Source organism: Lissotriton vulgaris, chromosome 7, assembly GCF_964263255.1.
Source record: "Lissotriton vulgaris chromosome 7, aLisVul1.2, whole genome shotgun sequence".
NCBI lineage: Eukaryota > Metazoa > Chordata > Amphibia > Caudata > Salamandridae > Lissotriton > Lissotriton vulgaris.
In genome coordinates this window covers 1,196,036,333-1,196,053,493 of record NC_141695.1, presented here as the reverse complement: position 1 = coordinate 1,196,053,493, position 17,161 = coordinate 1,196,036,333, and positions in this window count along the sequence as shown.

Sequence of the window (17,161 nt, the reverse complement as noted above, 5' to 3'; positions counted from 1 at the left end):
TGGGCGCCATCTTGGACACAACACCACGAGGCCGCGTGGCCGCCGATCGACCCTAACCCTGGGCCTGGCCAGGCCCCGACATCCCGGCACCACCATCCACCCAGGAGGTGAGCGGACTACTTGGCAGGTCAATGGGAGAAAGAGGTGTCGATGGCTCTCCCCCGCCAGGTGCCGATCGCCCCCAGCTCCCTCAGGCGCTGGCTCCACCCCCCTGCTGGGTGTCTGGACTCCCTTATCCCGGACCTCCCGACCTCCAAGTGCGAGGGTCCGGACATCAAAGGGCGCCAGACCTATAACTGGGGCAGCTACAGAGCAGGAAGGCAGTTGTATCCTGGAGTCGAGAGACGCAGTGAAGAACTCATCCTTGACGGACTACTGGCGCTGCCGTAGCCCTGCCTTGCGAACTATAGACCTGCCTGCTGGCGCTGCCGCAACCTTCTGAAACCTTCATCGTCGTCGGGACCTGCTGGCGTGGCCGCGGACCGTTTGTAACCACCACCTTCATCGGGACCTGCTGGCTCCGCCGCGGACCGTCGCTACCTTCAACCATCCCGGGACCTGCAGGCTCCGCCGCGGCCCGATCATCTAGAACGCCGAGCTCGAGGATTGTGAGCTATTTCATCTACCAGATTGGTAACGAGACTGTCCCGCTACCCCTTTCCCAACCAAGAGACTAGAATAGAGGGGACCCCTGAGTCCAGACCTCCTTGTACCATTTCACCGTACTTAAAGAATTGTTTATAAAGTAACGTTGAACCTTATCCTTGTGTGGTGTACATCTGTGGGGGGGAAGTTACTTGTCTGTACGATCGCTGGAGACGGCTCTCCCCGGAGACCTCTCCCCTTGTCCTCGGCCGACCCTCCCGGTCCGTCTAACAGGGGCCCACCCCACAAGAGAAGAGAAGAGAAGAGAAAGGGACAGGCCCCCATCCGAGAAGAGACAGGGACAAGGATGGGGTGGGGGCCCACCCACAAGAGAACAGAAGAGACAGGGACAAGGATGGGGTGGGGGGCCCACCTCACTAGAGAAGAGAAGAGAGGGTGGGGGGCCCACCCCACAAGAGAAGAGAAGAGACAGGGACAAGGATGGGGTGGGGGGCCCACCCCACAAGAGAAGAGAAGAGACAGGGACAGGCCCCCATCCGAGAAGAGACAGGGACAAGGATGGGGTGGGGGGCCCACCCCACAAGAGAAGAGAAGAGAAAGGGACAGGCCCCCATCCAAGAAGAGACAGGGACAAGGGTGGGGTGGGGGCCCACCCCACAAGAGAAGAGAAGAGACAGAGACAAGGATGGGGTGGGGGCCTCAGAGAGCAAGAGCAAGAGAAGAGACAGGGACAAGGACGGGGTGGGGGGCCCACCCCACAAGAGAAGAGAGGAGACAGGGACAAGGATGGGGTGGGGGGCCCACCCCACAAGAGAAGAAAAGAGACAGGGACAGGCCCCCATCCGAGAAGAGACAGGGACAAGGATGGGGTGGGGGGGCCCACCCCACAAGAGAAGAGAAGAGAAAGGGACAGGCCCCCATCCGAGAAGAGACAGGGACAAGGATGGGGTGGGGGGCCCACCCCACAAGAGAAGAGAAGAGAAGAGAAAGGGACAGGCCCCTATCCGAGAAGAGACAGGGACAAGGATGGGGTGGGGGGCCCACCCACAAGACAACAGAAGAGACAGGGACAAGGATGGGGTGGGGGGCCCACCCCACAAGAGAAGAGAAGAGAGGGTGGGGGGCCCACCCCACAAGAGAAGAAAAGAGACAGGGACAAGGATGGGGTGGGGGGCCCATCCCACAAGAGAAGAGAAGAGACAGGGACAGGCCCCCATCCGAGAAGAGACAGGGACAAGGATGGGGTGGGGGGCCCACCCCACAAGAGAAGAGAAGAGAAGAGAAGAGAAAGGGACAGGCCCCCATCCGAGAAGAGACAGGGACAAGGATGGGGTGGGGTGGGGGGCCCACCCCACAAGAGAAGGGAAGAGACAGGGACAAGGATGGGGTGGGGGCCTCAGGGAGCAAGAGCAAGAGAAGAGACAGGGACAAGGACGGGGTGGGGGGCCCACCCCACAAGAGAAGAGAGGAGACAGGGACAAGGATGGGGTGGGGGGCCCACCCCACAAGAGAAGAGAAGAGACAGGGACAGGCCCCCATCCGAGAAGAGACAGGGACAAGGATGGGGTGGGGGGCCCACCCCACAAGAGAAGAGAAAGGGACAGGCCCCCATCCGAGAAGAGACAGGGACAAGGATGGGGTGGGGGGCCCACCCACAAGAGAACAGAAGAGACAGGGACAAGGATGGGGTGGGGGGCCCACCCCACAAGAGAAGAGAAGAGAGGGTGGGGGGCCCACCCCGCAAGAGAAGAGAAGAGACAGGGACAAGGATGGGGTGGGGGCCCCACCCCACAAGAGAAGAGAAGAGAAGAGACAGGGACAGGCCCCCATCCGAGAAGAGAGACAGGGACAAGGATGGGGTGGGGGCCCACCCACAAGAGAACAGAAGAGACAGGGACAAGGATGGGGTGGGGGGCCCACCCCACAAGAGAAGAGAAGAGAGGGTGGGGGGCCCACCCCACAAGAGAAGAGAAGAGAAGAGACAGGGACAAGGATGGGGTGGGGGTTCCACCCCACAAGAGAAGAGAAGAGACAGGGACAAGAAGAGACAGGGACAAGGATGGGGTGGGGGGCCCACCCACAAGAGAAGAGAAGAGACAGGGACAAGGATGGGGTGGGGGCCTCAGAGAGCAAGAGCAAGAGACAGCACAGAGCAGTGCTCGGGACCCTGACAAGGGTGGGAGTGGGGGCCCCCAGACAGAGTATTCTCCAGGGCAAAGCTCACATGAGAAGGGACGAGGCAGCAAAATGGTGCCCTCAGGTAAGCACGCTTGTTAGAACACACCATGGGCGTCCGCAGGGAGAGGGAAATGGGGGGCCGAGAAGGGTGCAAGGCAGAGGGGGAGAAGGATGCATGGTAGAGAAGGGTGCAAGGCAGAGGGGAGAAGGGTGCAAGGCAGAGGGGAGAAGGGTGCAAGGCAGAGGGGAGAAGGGTGCAAGGCAGAGGGGAGAGGGTGCATGGCAGAGCGGAGAAGGGTGCAAGGCAGAGGAGAAGGGTGCAAGGCAGAGGGGAGAAGGGTGCAAGGCAGAGAGGAGAAGGGTGCAAGGCAGAGAGGAGAAGGGTGCAAGGCAAAGAGGAGAAGGGTGCAAGGCAGAGAAGAGAAGGGTGCAAGGCATAGAGGAGAAGGGTGCACGGCAAAGAGGAGAAGGGTGCAAGGCAAAGAGGAGAAGGGTGCAAGGCAGAGAAGAGAAGGGTGCAAGGCACAGAGGAGAAGGGTGCAAGGCAAAGAGGAGAAGGGTGCAAGGAAGAGAGGAGAAGGGTGCAAGGTAGAGAAGGGTGCAAGGCGGAGAAGGGTGCAAGGTAGAGAGGAGAAGGGTGCAAGGCGGAGGGGAGAAGGGTGCAAGGCGGAGGGGAGAAGGGTGCAAGGCAGAGGGGAGAAGGGTGCAAGGCAGAGAGGAGAAGGGTGCAAGGCAGAGAGGAGAAGGGTGCAAGGCAAAGAGGAGAAGGGTGCAAGGCAGAGAAGAGAAGGGTGCAAGGCACAGAGGAGAAGGGTGCAAGGCAAAGAGGAGAAGGGTGCAAGGCAAAGAGGAGAAGGGTGCAAGGCAGAGAAGAGAAGGGTGCAAGGCACAGAGGAGAAGGGTGCAAGGCAAAGAGGAGAAGGGTGCAAGGAAGAGAGGAGAAGGGTGCAAGGTAGAGAAGGGTGCAAGGCGGAGAAGGGTGCAAGGCGGAGGGGAGAAGGGTGCAAGGCGGAGGGGAGAAGGGTGCAAGGCAGATAGGAGAAGGGTGCAAGGCGGAGGGGAGAAGGGTGCAAGGCAAAGAGGAGAAGGGTGCAAGGCAAAGAGGAGAAGGGTGCAAGGCAAAGAGGAGAAGGGTGCAAGGCAGAGAAGAGAAGGGTGCAAGGCGAAGAGGAGAAGGGTGCAAGGCAAAGAGGAGAAGGGTGCAAAGAAGAGAGGAGAAGGGTGCAAGGTAGAGAAGGGTGCAAGGCGGAGAAGGGTGCAAGGTAGAGAAGAGAAGGGTGCAAGGCGGAGGGGAGAAGGGTGCAAGGCGGAGGGGAGAAGGGTGCAAGGCATATAGGAGAAGGGTGCAAGGCGGAGGGGAGAAGGGTGCAAGGCAAAGAGGAGAAGGGTGCAAGGCAAAGAGGAGAAGGGTGCAAGGCAGAGAAGAGAAGGGTGCAAGGCAAAGAGGAGAAGGGTGCAAGGCAAAGAGTAGAAGGGTGCAAGGAAGAGAGGAGAAGGGTGCAAGGTAGTGAAGGGTGCAAGGCGGAGGGGGAGAAGGGTGCAAGGTAGAGAGGAGAAGGGTGCAAGGCGGAGGGGAGAAGGGTGCAAGGCAGATAGGAGAAGGGTGCAAGGCGGAGGGGAGAAGGGTGCAAAGCAGATAGGAGAAGGGTGCAAGGCAGAGGGGAGAAGGGTGCAAGGCAGAGAGGAGAAGGGTGCAAGGCAGAGAGGAGAAGGGTGCAAGGCAAAGAGGAGAAGGGTGCAAGGCAGAGAAGAGAAGGGTGCAAGGCACAGAGGAGAAGGGTGCTAGGGAAAGAGGAGAAGGGTGCAAGGAAGAGAGGAGAAGGGTGCAAGCTAGAGAAGGGTGCAAGGTAGAGAAGGGTGCAAGGCGGAGAAGGGTGCAAGGTAGAGAGGAGAAGGGTGCAAGGCGGAGGGGAGAAGGGTGCAAGGCGGAGGGGAGAAGGGTACAAGGCAGATAGGAGAAGGGTGCAAGGCGGAGGGGAGAAGGTTGCAAGGCAAAGAGGAGAAGGGTGCAAGGCTGTTGGACAGGCCACGTGAAGGGCTTGCTCCCTCCCCGCATGACAGGGCCCGAGCCCCGGCCCTCCAGGTGTTACCCACAGAAGCAACCCGCTTCCCGTCTCATACGGGACTCCTGCCCCCGGACATCTCTGCATCACGGGGCCGAATCACTACCGGCCCCCTCGCCCGGCCTGGCCGCCATCTTGGACACTGCACCACGAGGCCGCGTGGCCTCAGATCGACCCTAACCCTGGGCCTGGCCAGGCCCCGACATCCCGGGACCACTTGGCAGGTCAATGAGAGAAAGAAGTGTCGATGGCTCTCCCCCGCCAGGTGCCGATCGCCCCCAGCCCCCCCGTGCGCTGGCTCCACCCCCCTGCTGGGTGTCTGGACTCCCTCATCCCGGACCTCCCGACCTCCAAGTGTGAGGGTCCGGACATCAAAGGGCGCCAGACCTATAACTGGGGCAGCTCCAGAGCAGGAAGGCAGTTGTATCCTGGAGTCGAGAGACGCAGTGAAGAACTCATCCTTGACGGACTACTGGCGCTGCCGTAGCCCTGCCTTGCGAACGATTGTCCTGCCTGATGGCGCTGCCACAACCTTCTGAAACCTTCATCCTCGTCGGGACCTGCTGGCGCTGCCACGGACCGTTGTAACCACCACCTTCACCGGGACCTGCTGGCGCCGCCGCGGACCGTCGCTACCTTCGATCATCTCGGGACCTGCTGGCTCCGCCGCGGCCCGACCATCTAGAACGCCGAGCTCGAGGATTGCGAGCTATCCATCTGATCATTGCTTCTGCCAGATTGGTAACAAGACTGTCCCGCTACCCCCTTTTCCCATCCAAGAGACTAGAACCGAGGGGACCCCTGAGTCCAGACCTCCTTGTACCATTCCACAGTACTTAAAGCTTACTTATAAAGAACGTTAAACCTTATCTTTGTGTGGTGTACATCTGTGGGGGGGAAGTTACTCGTCTGTACGATCGCTGGAGACGGCTCTCCCCGGAGACCTCTCCCCTGTTCTGGGCCGACCCTCCAGGTCCCGTCTAACAAAGGCAAAGAGGAGAAGGGTGCAAGGCAAAGAGGAGAAGGGTGCAAGGCAGAGAAGAGAAGGGTGCAAGGCAAAGAGGAGAAGGGTGCAAGGCAAAGAGGAGAAGGGTGCAAGGAAGAGAGGAGAAGGGTGCATGGTAGAGAAGGGTGCAAGGCGGAGGGGGAGAAGGGTGCAAGGTAGAGAGAAGGGTGCAAGGCGGAGGGGAGAAGGGTGCAAGGCAGATAGGAGGAGGGTGCAAGGCGGAGGGGAGAAGGGTGCAAGGCTGAGGGGAGAAGGGTGCAAGGTGGAGGGGAGAAGGGTGCAAGGTAGAGAAGGGTGCAAGGCAGAGGGGGAGAAGGGTGCATGGCAGATGGGATAAGGGTGAAAGGCAGAGGGGAGAAGGGTGAAAGGCAGAGGGGTGAAGGGTGAAAGGTAGAGGGGAGAAGGGAGAAGGGAGAAGGGTGCAAGGCAGAGGGGAGAAGGGTGCAAGGCAGAGGGGAGAAGTGTGCAAGGCAGAGAAGAGAAGGGTGCAAGGCAAAGAGGAGAAGGGTGCAAGGAAGAGAGGAGAAGGGTGGAAGGTAGAGAAGGGTGCAAGGCGGAGGGGGAGAAGGGTGCAAGGTAGAGGGGAGAAGGCTGCAAGGTGGAGGGGAGAAGGGTGCAAGGCAGAGGGGAGAAGGGTGCAAGGCAGAGGGGAGAAGGGTGCAAGGCAGAGGGGAGAAGGGTGCAAGGCAGAGAGGAGAAGGGTGCAAGGTAGAGAAGGGTGCAAGGCGGAGGGGAGAAGGGTGCATGGCAGATGGGAGAAGGGTGAAAGGCAGAGGGGAGAAGGGTGCAAGGAAGAGAGGAGAAGGGTGCAAGGTAGAGAAGGGTACAAGGCGGAGGGGGAGAAGGGTGCAAGGCAGAGGTGAGAAGGGTGCAAGGCAGAGGTGAGAAGGGTGCAAGGCAGAGAGGAGAAGGGTGCAAGGCAAAGGGGAGAAGGGTGCAAGGCAGAGGGGAGAAGGGTGCGAGGCAGAGGGGAGAAGGGTGCAAGGCAGAGGGGAGAAGGGTGCAAGGCAGAGGGGAGAAGGGTGCAAGGCAGAGAGGAGAAGGGTGCAAGGTAGAGAAGGGTGCAAGGCGGAGAAGGGTGCAAGGCGGAGGGGAGAAGGGTGCATGGCAGATGGGAGAAGGGTGAAAGGCAGAGGGGAGAAGGGTGCAAGGAAGAGAGGAGAAGGGTGCAAGCTGGAGAAGGGTACAAGGCGGAGGGGGAGAAGGGTGCAAGGCAGAGGTGAGAAGGGTGCAAGGCAGAGGTGAGAAGGGTGCAAGGCAGAGAGGAGAAGGGTGCAAGGCAAAGGGGAGAAGGGTACAAGGCAAAGGGGAGATGGGTGCAAGGCAGAGGGGAAAAGGGTGCAAGACAGAGGGGAGAAGGATGCAGGGTAGAGAAAGGTGCAAGGCGGCGGGGGAGAAGGGTGCAAGGCAGAGAGGAGAAGGATGCAAGGTAAGTGTTACTTATAACAGCTGTATTGGTGACAGTGGCATAACAATCGCCCCGCATCCCCTGCAGTATGGCGGGTCGCTGGCCTGAGAGCTCTAGACTGGCACGGAGAATGGGAGGGGGGCCCCCACCATGTAGTTTGCAGGGGGCCCCCTCATGTTTTGTTACGCCACTGGCACGAAGTGCTTCTGATGGTATGTATGCTGCTGTTTTTGGATGTTAGAGGTAAGCCACCTGCTTTATTTTGATCAGCTAATGTTGTTTTGTCTCTTTTCCAGGTTTAACATGGCCCGTGACGTCTGCGTGCAGTGGTGTGCACAGCTGTGCACGAAGTGCTTCCGACGGTGGGTGTGCTGCTGTTTTTGGATGTTAGAGGTAAGTCATCTGCTTTATTTTGCTCAGCTAATGTTGTTTTGTCTCTTTTCCAGGTTTAACATGGCCCGTGTCGTCCGCGTGCAGTGGTGTGCATCGCTGTGCACGAAGTGCTTCCGATGGTATGTATGCTGATGTTTTTGGATGTTAGAGGTAAGTCATCTGCTTTCTTTTGCTCAGCTAATGTTGTTTTGTCTCTTTTCCAGGTTTAACATGGCCCGTGACGTCTGCGTGCAGTGGTGTGCACAGCTGTGCACTAAGTGCTTCCGACGGTGGGTATGCTGCTGTTTTTGGATGTTAGAGGTAAGTCATCTGCTTTATTTTGCTCAGCTAATGTTGGTTTGTCTCTTTTCCAGGTTTAACATGGCCCGTGTCGTCCGCGTGCAGTGGTGTGCACCGCTGTGCACGAAGTGCTTACGATGGTATGTATGCTGCTGTTTTTGGATGTTAGAGGTAAGTCATCTGCTTTATTTTGCTCAGCTAATGTTGTTTTGTCTCTTTTCCAGGTTTAACATGGCCCGTTAAGTCCGCGTGCAGTGGTGTGCACAGCTGTGCACGAAGTGCTTCCGACGGTGGGTATGCTGCTGTTTTTGGATGTTAGAGGTAAGTCATCTGCTTTATTTTGCTCAGCTAATGTTGTTTTGTCTCTTTTCCAGGTTTAACATGGCCCGTGCCGTCCGCGTGCAGTGGTGTGCACCGCTGTGCACAAAGTGCTTCTGATGGTATGTATGCTGCTGTTTTTGGATGTTAGAGGTAAGTCATCTGCTTTATTTTGCTCAGCTAATGTTGTTTTGTCTCTTTTCCAGGTTTAACATGGCCCGTGCCGTCCGCGTGCAGTGGTGTGCACCGCTGTGCACAAAGTGCTTCTGTTGGTATGTATGCTGCTGTTTTTGGATGTTAGAGGTAAGCCATCTGCTTTATTTTGCTCAGCTAATGTTGTTTTGTCTCTTTTCCAGGTTTAACATGGTCTGTGTCGTCTGCGTGCAGTGGTGTGCACCGCTGTGCACGAATTGCTTCCAACGGTGGGTATGCTGCTGTTTTTGGATGTTAGAGGTAAGCCATCTGCTTTATTTTGCTCAGCTAATGTTGTTTTGTCTCTTTTCCAGGTTTAACATGGCCCGTGTCGTCCGCGTGCAGTGGTGTGCACAGCTGTGCACTAAGTGCTTCCGACGGTGGGTATGCTGCTGTTTTTGGATGTTAGAGGTAAGTCATCTGCTTTATTTTGCTCAGCTAATGTTGTTTTGTCTCTTTTCCAGGTTTAACATGGCCCGTGTCGTCTGCGTGCAGTGGTGTGCACAGCTGTGCACGAAGTGCTTCTGATGGTATGTATGCTGCTGTTTTTGGATGTTAGAGGTAAGCCATCTGCTTTATTTTGCTCAGCTAATGTTGTTTTGTCTCTTTTCCAGGTTTAACATGGCCCGTGTCGTCTGCGTGCAGTGGTGTGCACAGCTGTGCACGAAGTGCTTCTGATGGTATGTATGCTGCTGTTTTTGGATGTTAGAGGTAAGTCATCTGCTTTATTTTGCTCAGCTAATGTTGTTTTGTCTCTTTTCCAGGTTTAACATGGCCCGTGCCGTCCGCGTGCAGTGGTGTGCACCGCTGTGCACAAAGTGCTTCTGATGGTATGTATGCTGCTGTTTTTGGATGTTAGAGGTAAGTCATCTGCTTTATTTTGCTCAGCTAATGTTGTTTTGTCTCTTTTCCAGGTTTAACATGGCCCGTTACGTCCGCGTGCAGTGGTGTGCACAGCTGTGCACGAAGTGCTTCTGACGGTGGGTATGCTGCTGTTTTTGGATGTTAGAGGTAAGCCATCTGCTTTATTATGCTCAGCTAATGTTGTTTTGTCTCCTTTCCAGGTTTAACATGGCCCGTGTCGTCCACGTGCAGTGGTGTGCACAGCTGTGCACGAAGTGGTTCTGACAGGTAAGTGCTATATTTATATATTGTTAGGGAATGTGTTTGTGTTTTGTTACATTATATTGGGACTAGTTTTTCCTTTGTTTGTCTTAAATAGCTAGTAGTTTCTTTAAAAAATATAACTAATGTTTTTGTAATTGACGCTTTTTTAAGGAAAGTGCTTTTGATGTATTTTAGGTCCAATTTTCTTCGGGAGACTTCTAGAATTCACTGTTTGTGATGCAGCGAAATTCAGGTAAGTGCTATATTTATATATTGTTATCTGAACCAGAGCTGGTGATGCTGTTTGAACTAAGTCACTGTTGTTGGTGAGATGTCGCTACGCACTGCGGCCTGGGTTTTATGTAGTCCTGTTTAAAGAGAAAGCAGAAAGATTGGAGTGAAATCTCTCTACTTTGTTTGTGCTTTATGAGTATATACGTCCACTATTTTTAGATTCAGACGTAAATCACTGCAGTGCAGCGTCTTTGCTTCTGAGCATGGGGACTGTAGTAGGTGGTTGGGCCCCTTGCGATAGAATATCTTGCATCTTTTGGAAAGCTCAGTACTTGTTAAAGTCCAGTCAACTTGCCGGTAATCACCCGCTGTCTTTTCATTAGCACTGAGAGAGATTTGTTTATAATCAAAAAATCACTGTTGGTATTTGTTTTCTGAAATGTGTGATGTTACTTATTGTCTGTATCAGTTGCCAGTTACATGTTTTAATCTCTTTCCATTTAAAGTGCAGCCTGAACTTGTCAATGTCCTTGAATGTTGCACTTCATTTTTCTCTTGAGAGTAGGGATGTAGTTCCCAGCCCCCTTTTTCACTCCCACTGTACAAGAGCTTAACACAGAACTGTTGAATTGTTACTGGTGATGGGATGTTCTGCCAATGCTGTTACTAATTGCATCTTCTTTACTAAGTCTAATTGGGATTATATGTTTGTATTACAGTCCGTTAATTTTAGGCTGGAAATCTGTTCTTGTTTTACATTAAGGTTTTGTTTCTTTTACTTTACAGGGAATTCTACATGTTTTGTGAAAACTTTACTTAAAGGTAAGTGTTATCATGTCTATCCCTGCTTGTGTCCGGGTCATGTATTCTGGTGTTGGCATGTGTTAGGTAAGCCAACTGGTGTTTTGTGCTCCTCTAATGTACTTTTCTGTTTCTTTTCTAGGTGTACCCCGGCTCGTGTCGTCTGCTGGTGGCGTGTGTTAAGTAAGCCATCCACCGTTTTTTTCTGTTTCTTTTCTAACTTAAGTAAGACATGTTTTGTTTTGCCACATGTGTTGTGAAAACTTTACTTAAAGGTAAGTGTTATCGGGTCGACCCCTGCTCGTGTCCGGCTCGTGTAGTCTGCTGTTGGCGTGTGTTAAGTAAGCCATCTACTGTTTTGTGCTTTTCTAATGTACTTTTCTGTTTCTTTTCTAGGTCGACCCCTGCTCGTGTTTGGCTCCTGTCGTCTCTGTTTATCTGTTGTTGTTTGCGCGTGTTAAGTTGTATTTTGTGCTCATGAAATGGATTTATCTGTTTGTTTTACAGGTCAACTTTGGCTCCTGTCCGGCTCGTATTGTTTTTGTGCAGTTGGTGCTGTTTGCGCGTGTTAGGTAAGCCCTCTTCTCTTTTGTGCTCCTTGAATTAATTTTTCGGTTTGATCTCCAAGTTAGGTTAGACATGTTTTGTTTTGTGCTCTTATAATGTTTTTTCTTTATTTGTTTTCCAGGTCAAATCCGGCTCGTGTCATCTCTAGCAAAGCTATCTTATGTTTTGTGCTCCTCTAATGTATTTTTTTTGGTTTGTTTTGTAGGTCTACCACGGGTTGTGTTTACTGCTCGTGTCATCTCTGTACAGCAGTTGATGTTTGCGCGTGTTACGTTGTATTTTTTCACCTTCTAATGTATTTTTTTCTTTTTTGTTGGCGTGTGTTAAGTAAGCCATCTACTGTTTTGTGCTTTTCTAATGTTCTTTTCTGTTTCTTTTTCTAGGTCTACCCCAGCTCGTGTTTGGCTTGTCTCGTCTCTGTGCATCGGCTGTTCTTTGTGCGTGTTAAGTTGTATTTTATGCTCATGTAATGGATTTGTTTGTATCTTTTACAGGTCGACCTTGGCTCCTGTCCGGTTTGTCGTGTTTTTGTGCAGTTGATGCTGTTTGCACGTGTTAGGTAATCCATTTTCTCTTTTGTGCTCCTTAAACTTATTTTTCTGTTTCTTCTCTAACTTAAGTAAGGAATGTTCTGTTTTGCCACATGTATTGTGAAAACTTTACTTAAAGGTTAGTGTTATCGGGTCTACCCCTGCTCGCTACTACTAACTATACTAATGCACTAACTGTACTACTCACAATTCCCCGACTACTACTCACTGTTAATAACAATATTACTCCCTACTACTCACTTTAATACTGTACTAATAACTATCTACTGCTCACTCTCTAAAACTACATAACAAATAATAACTCTACTACTATTACTCACTCTAGTACTTATTCAACAACTCTTACTACTCTATACTTACTGTAGTACTAAATAGCATCTAATGTATAGTACTTACTGTAATACTGTACTACACACACTGCTATACTCTTGAATACTCAACATTACTCACTCTATACTACTCACTCTTTACTACTAAAAATAAAAATACACTTTAGATATGTAAGAGTGTAGCTGTGCATGTAAATGTGTGTGGCTCTAACACTCTTTACTACTCACTCTCTCACTATTTAATACTCACTCTTTCACTTTTTAGAACTAGATATCTAATACTCTATTTACTAATAACTCTCTCCTCACTATCAACTACTCACCCTACTACTCTACCACTTACTCTGTGTGTAAGTGAAAATGCAATAAATCTTGCATATGCAAACAGTTAAGCTATTAGCAATGTAAATAACAATGACATTTACTTAAGATTTAGAAAAAAAAAATCATAAGCAATACCAATAGCTCTACCTTTAATAATGCCGAGACCATTGCATTGTAAATGCTTGTCTACTTTTAGATACTAGTTAGTGGGGGAGACAGGCACACTGCGAGTTGGGGATGTGCGTTGGGGATGTGCAGGGTATGGGGTTGGGGGTCTGGCTGTTGAGGACTTTTATGTGTTGATTTGTTTGTTGTAAGTGACCAGGGATTACTAAGGGGGCCTTCGGATCTCCTGTTCTTTATTGGAAGGATGCATGGCTGCCGCTAGACAGGGCCTGGGGTTCTCCGTCCTTAGCTGGAATGTGAACGGGTTGGGAGATAAGTTAAATGCACTATGGGGAGTCAACTCATTAGACGGTACTTGCCGGATGCCATTTTGTTGCAGGAAACGCATCTAATGGGGAAGCGATGTATGGTGTTGCACAGGGGAGGGTATAAGCTTGTTGCTCACGCTGGTTTCACTTCTGGATCGAGGAGAGTGGGTATATTAGTGAAGAACTCCTTTCCCTTCACGATCCGATCTACTTGGTCTGACAATCGTGGTCGCTATATAGGTGTATCTGGTCTCTGGGAGGGTAGGACGGTCATGTTTGTGTCTATTTATGTCCCCCTGGCATTGCAGGCTGACACGTTTTGTGACTTAGGTCGGATATTTCTCACACTGCCCGTCGGCATTATGGTGTTGGGCGGGGATTTTAATGCAGTCATGGATGGCGAACTGGATAGGCGCCCCTCCCGTGTGTTGTTGCCCTCTCGTAGGTGGCTACCCGACTTCATTTCCATGTCAGGGTTGTTAGATGCTTGGCGTCTCAGACAGCCGAGCGCCACTGAGTATACACATGCCTCCGTGGCGCACCATTCCCTCTCCAGAATTGATCATGTGCTTTTGCCGGCGGCTCAGGCGACCTTAATTAGTGAAGTGGCCCATTTGGCGAGGGGGGTCTCTGACCACTCACCGATTTGGCTTCGGCTGTGTTTGGGGCAGGGCGATGTTGGTAGAATAGCTCCCATAAGTGCGTGGCATCTGAAAGACCCTGTGGTTAAAAAGGAACTTAAGCGGGTCACAGATATTTTTTTCTGCGAAAATGAAGGTTCGGTCACATCGAGGTGTTCTCTTTGGGAGGCGTACAAGACTGTAATAAGAGGAGAGGCCATCTCCCTTGTATCCGGGCAGAAGAAGAGGAGGGAGGGACTGGATAGAGTGGAGGTGGAGCTTGTGGCCTTGGAAATCGCAGCTTCCTCGGGGAGCGACCCTGGGGAGAGTCATCGCCTCAGGCTACTCCGGGAAGAATACAAGTCTATGACGCGTGATGGCGCGAAGGCGCAAAACGCCTCAACGCAGAGTAGGATCTATGAGCACGGTGACAAGGCGGGGAAGCTGATCGCCTGGTTGAAAAAGGGTGACTGGGGGTCTCGTTTGGTCCCGGAACTGAATGTGGGCCCCGCGGTCACTTCGGATCCTCAGTCGATAGTTCAGGAATTTGCACGATATTATGAGGAGATATACACTGCGGCTGGAACGTTTACAGAGGTCGATACCGCTGACATGATCCGTGATATACCGATGCCTGCCTTGTCTGACTATGATAGGAATCTACTAGACTCCGCCCTCACCGACGATGAGGTGGCAATGGCTATAAGGGGGGTCCACTCTGGTAAGGCTTCAGTCCCCAATGGCCTTCCCATCGAGTTGTTTAAGCCACATGCAGACCGATTGGCTCCGTATCTGAAGGATATGTACATGGAAAGCCGGGATTGGGGGATGATGCCGTACGACCAACGAGTCTCCAACATTGTTGTAATCTATAAGAAGGGTAAACCTAGACTAGACTGCTCTTCGTACCGCCCTATTTCTCTTTTGAATGCGGAGCCCAAGATTCTGGCCAAATTGCTAGCCACCCGGTTGGTGAAGGTTATATCGACCTTGATCCATCCAGATCAGTCCGGTTTTATGCCTCGGCGAAACACCACACTTAATCTCCGTCGTTTGCATGGAGTGGTGGCGGGTCGTCTCACATCCATGAACCAGCAGTTTTGTTGTCACTCGACGCCACCATGGCTTTTGACCGCGTGAAGTGGCCTTAGCTATTTGCGGTCTTGACGAAGCTGGGATTGGGCCATGAATTCATTGGTTGGGTACGTCTTTTATATTCGGCCCCTATGTCTCGCGTGGTCGTGAATAACCATAGGTCGCGTGACTTTTCTCTTGGAAGGGGGACACGACAGGGATGCCCCCTTTCACCTCTTTTATTCGCTATGGCTTTGGAACCGCTGGCAGCCTGGGTGCAGTGAGACCGCTCGATCAGGGTGCTGCGTTAGACCGCGGACTGGGAGGACAAGATTTCACTTCACGCTGATGATATTTTGCTATACTTGACCTCCCCGCGCAGCTCCCTTATTGTCTTCATGGACGTTTTGGCCATTTTTGGCAGGTATTCCGGATTTGCGATCAATTGGGCGAAATCCGTCCTTTTTGTGTTGAGCGGAGACCCCCCTAGAGTACCTGAAAATTGTCCTGTGAAACTGGAGTCGGTTAGCTTTCGCTATCTAGGGATCCAGATTTCTGGTGATCCCAAGGTGCGCTTCCGGTTGAATCTATTTCCCAGCCTTAGCTAGACTCCGGTCAGATGTTGCACGGTGCAAAACGCTCCCACTCTCCCTCTTGGGCCGTGCCATCCTCTTTAAAATGATGGCTCTCCCACGATTCCTATATGCACTACAGAACTCCTTCGACCCTGTGCCACAGTCGTACTTCAGTGAGATTGAGTCTTTACAGCGTAGCCTCCTGTGGGAGGGGAGGCCGCGCATTGCCTTGTCGAAATTGATGTTGCCATGGTACGACAGAGGCATTGGTTTGCCTAACATTCGGAAATACTATTGGGCGTCACAGCTGGCCCCCATAAACCACGCTATATACGGCTTGCCGGTAGACCCTGGTTATGCGCTGGACCGCGGTCAGGTGCCGGGGGGTGAGTACACCCGTGTTCTATATGCGAAGCGTGGTCGATTCCCGTTGGTGGGGCCTTGTGAGAAGTTGGCCTGATATATGATGTTTCCAATTCTGGAACCACCTTGTATCAGTCCAAACAATCCCTTATGGTGTCTGGTTGTAAGTCAACCTTATAGACAAGCTATCCTAGGAGTAGCATGGACTAAGCAGCCTGAAAGGCTAAACTCAAGAGGTCGTGTTAAGCGAGCTGTGTTACCAATCACAATCCTGTAATATCAAATGAAAGGACACCACACAAGTATATATTATAAAAATATATGTGTTTATTTCTAAAATAATCCCCAGTACTCTTTATGAGCAAAGGGGCACAAGCGTTAAATTAAAAGCACAGTATAACATATGAAAGTTGCACAATTATGGATGAGGGCGGGTGGCCACTCAAACCATATATTAAGAAAGTGGTATAAGAGATACCAATCGAACAGTGGTTAGGCCTAGGGCCTAGGGAATCACTGGGACCAGTCGGGACAAGCAATGCTGAAGTCGGGAAAAGCCCGCGGGATTCGGGTGCAGCGCTTAAAGCACACGCATGCACCAATGCAAAGTCAAGGGTGCGTAAAAGTTACACAAATAGAGTTTAAGGATACTTCTGCTGAACCTAGAAGGACAAAACTTTAGACACAGACCCTAGAGGTGTGTACCAGTGTGGGAACACCAGCGTTGCTGAGTTACCTCACCCACAGGAAGCGGGTGCATAGGGTCGAAGTGGCGTCGGGTTTCGTCACGCAGGTTGTTGGTGCTTGAAGCTGAAGATGCTGCAGGCGATGTGAAGGAGAAGTGTCCGGTGTGATCCAAGGGTGGATCAGAGTAGAAAAGTACCTGAAAGCAGAGGGGACAGAGTCTGGGTCACTCAGCAGTGACCAGGGTGGAACCAGGACAGAACCAGGTAATGTCGGGCGCAATCAGGTGGTTGTCGAGGAGCTTCTCTCCGCTGCCACGTAGGCTCTGGGGCAACTGTGACGTCCAGTGGCGGGTCACGAGCTGTCCCACGCAGGCTCTCACCATCGGCGCTGACAGCTTCAAGATCGGAGCAAACAACACTTGGCAAGAGCAATCCACGCGGGATTGGAAGACTGCTTCTCACTCGGACCAGGAGGGTCAGAGCGGGTGCTCCTTTTCAGAGGAGCGGGTGCAAGTCTGGAGCAACCAGAATCACAAGTCGTATTTAGGTTTTCGCTGGCACAGGGGGGGCCACAAGCCAGCTGGCAAATGACCGAGCCAACGCGTTGAGCCAAAGAAAGCAGAAGGGCCCCACGCAGCACTCGTCGAGTGTAGAGGGGTGAGCTTCGGTGCAAAAGTGGCTCAGGGTTGGGGCTTCTCAAACCCCGGTGAACAGCTTCAAGGGTCACTCGTGGGCTGCACAGTCAGCGTCTCGTGGTCTTTTCAAGATGGCGTGCCCCACGCTTCCGGTCACCTCCACGGGTCTCAGCTCTGCAGGGACTGTGGATCGGGCTGTAAGAAGGCAGGCAAGCTTAATCTCGTCGGTCTCTGTCGCTCGAGTTCCGGCGGGAACTGCAACAAAGCAGACGTCGAGGTGCTGGATGGTGCCTGTTTGCACAGGGTGGTCACTCCTTGACCACAAGGGAGATTCTTCAGTCTTCTACGACGAGTAGGATGTCGAAGGGTCCAGAGTTTTGTTTCACATGTTTCATCAGGATAATCTGAGTGCGTTGGC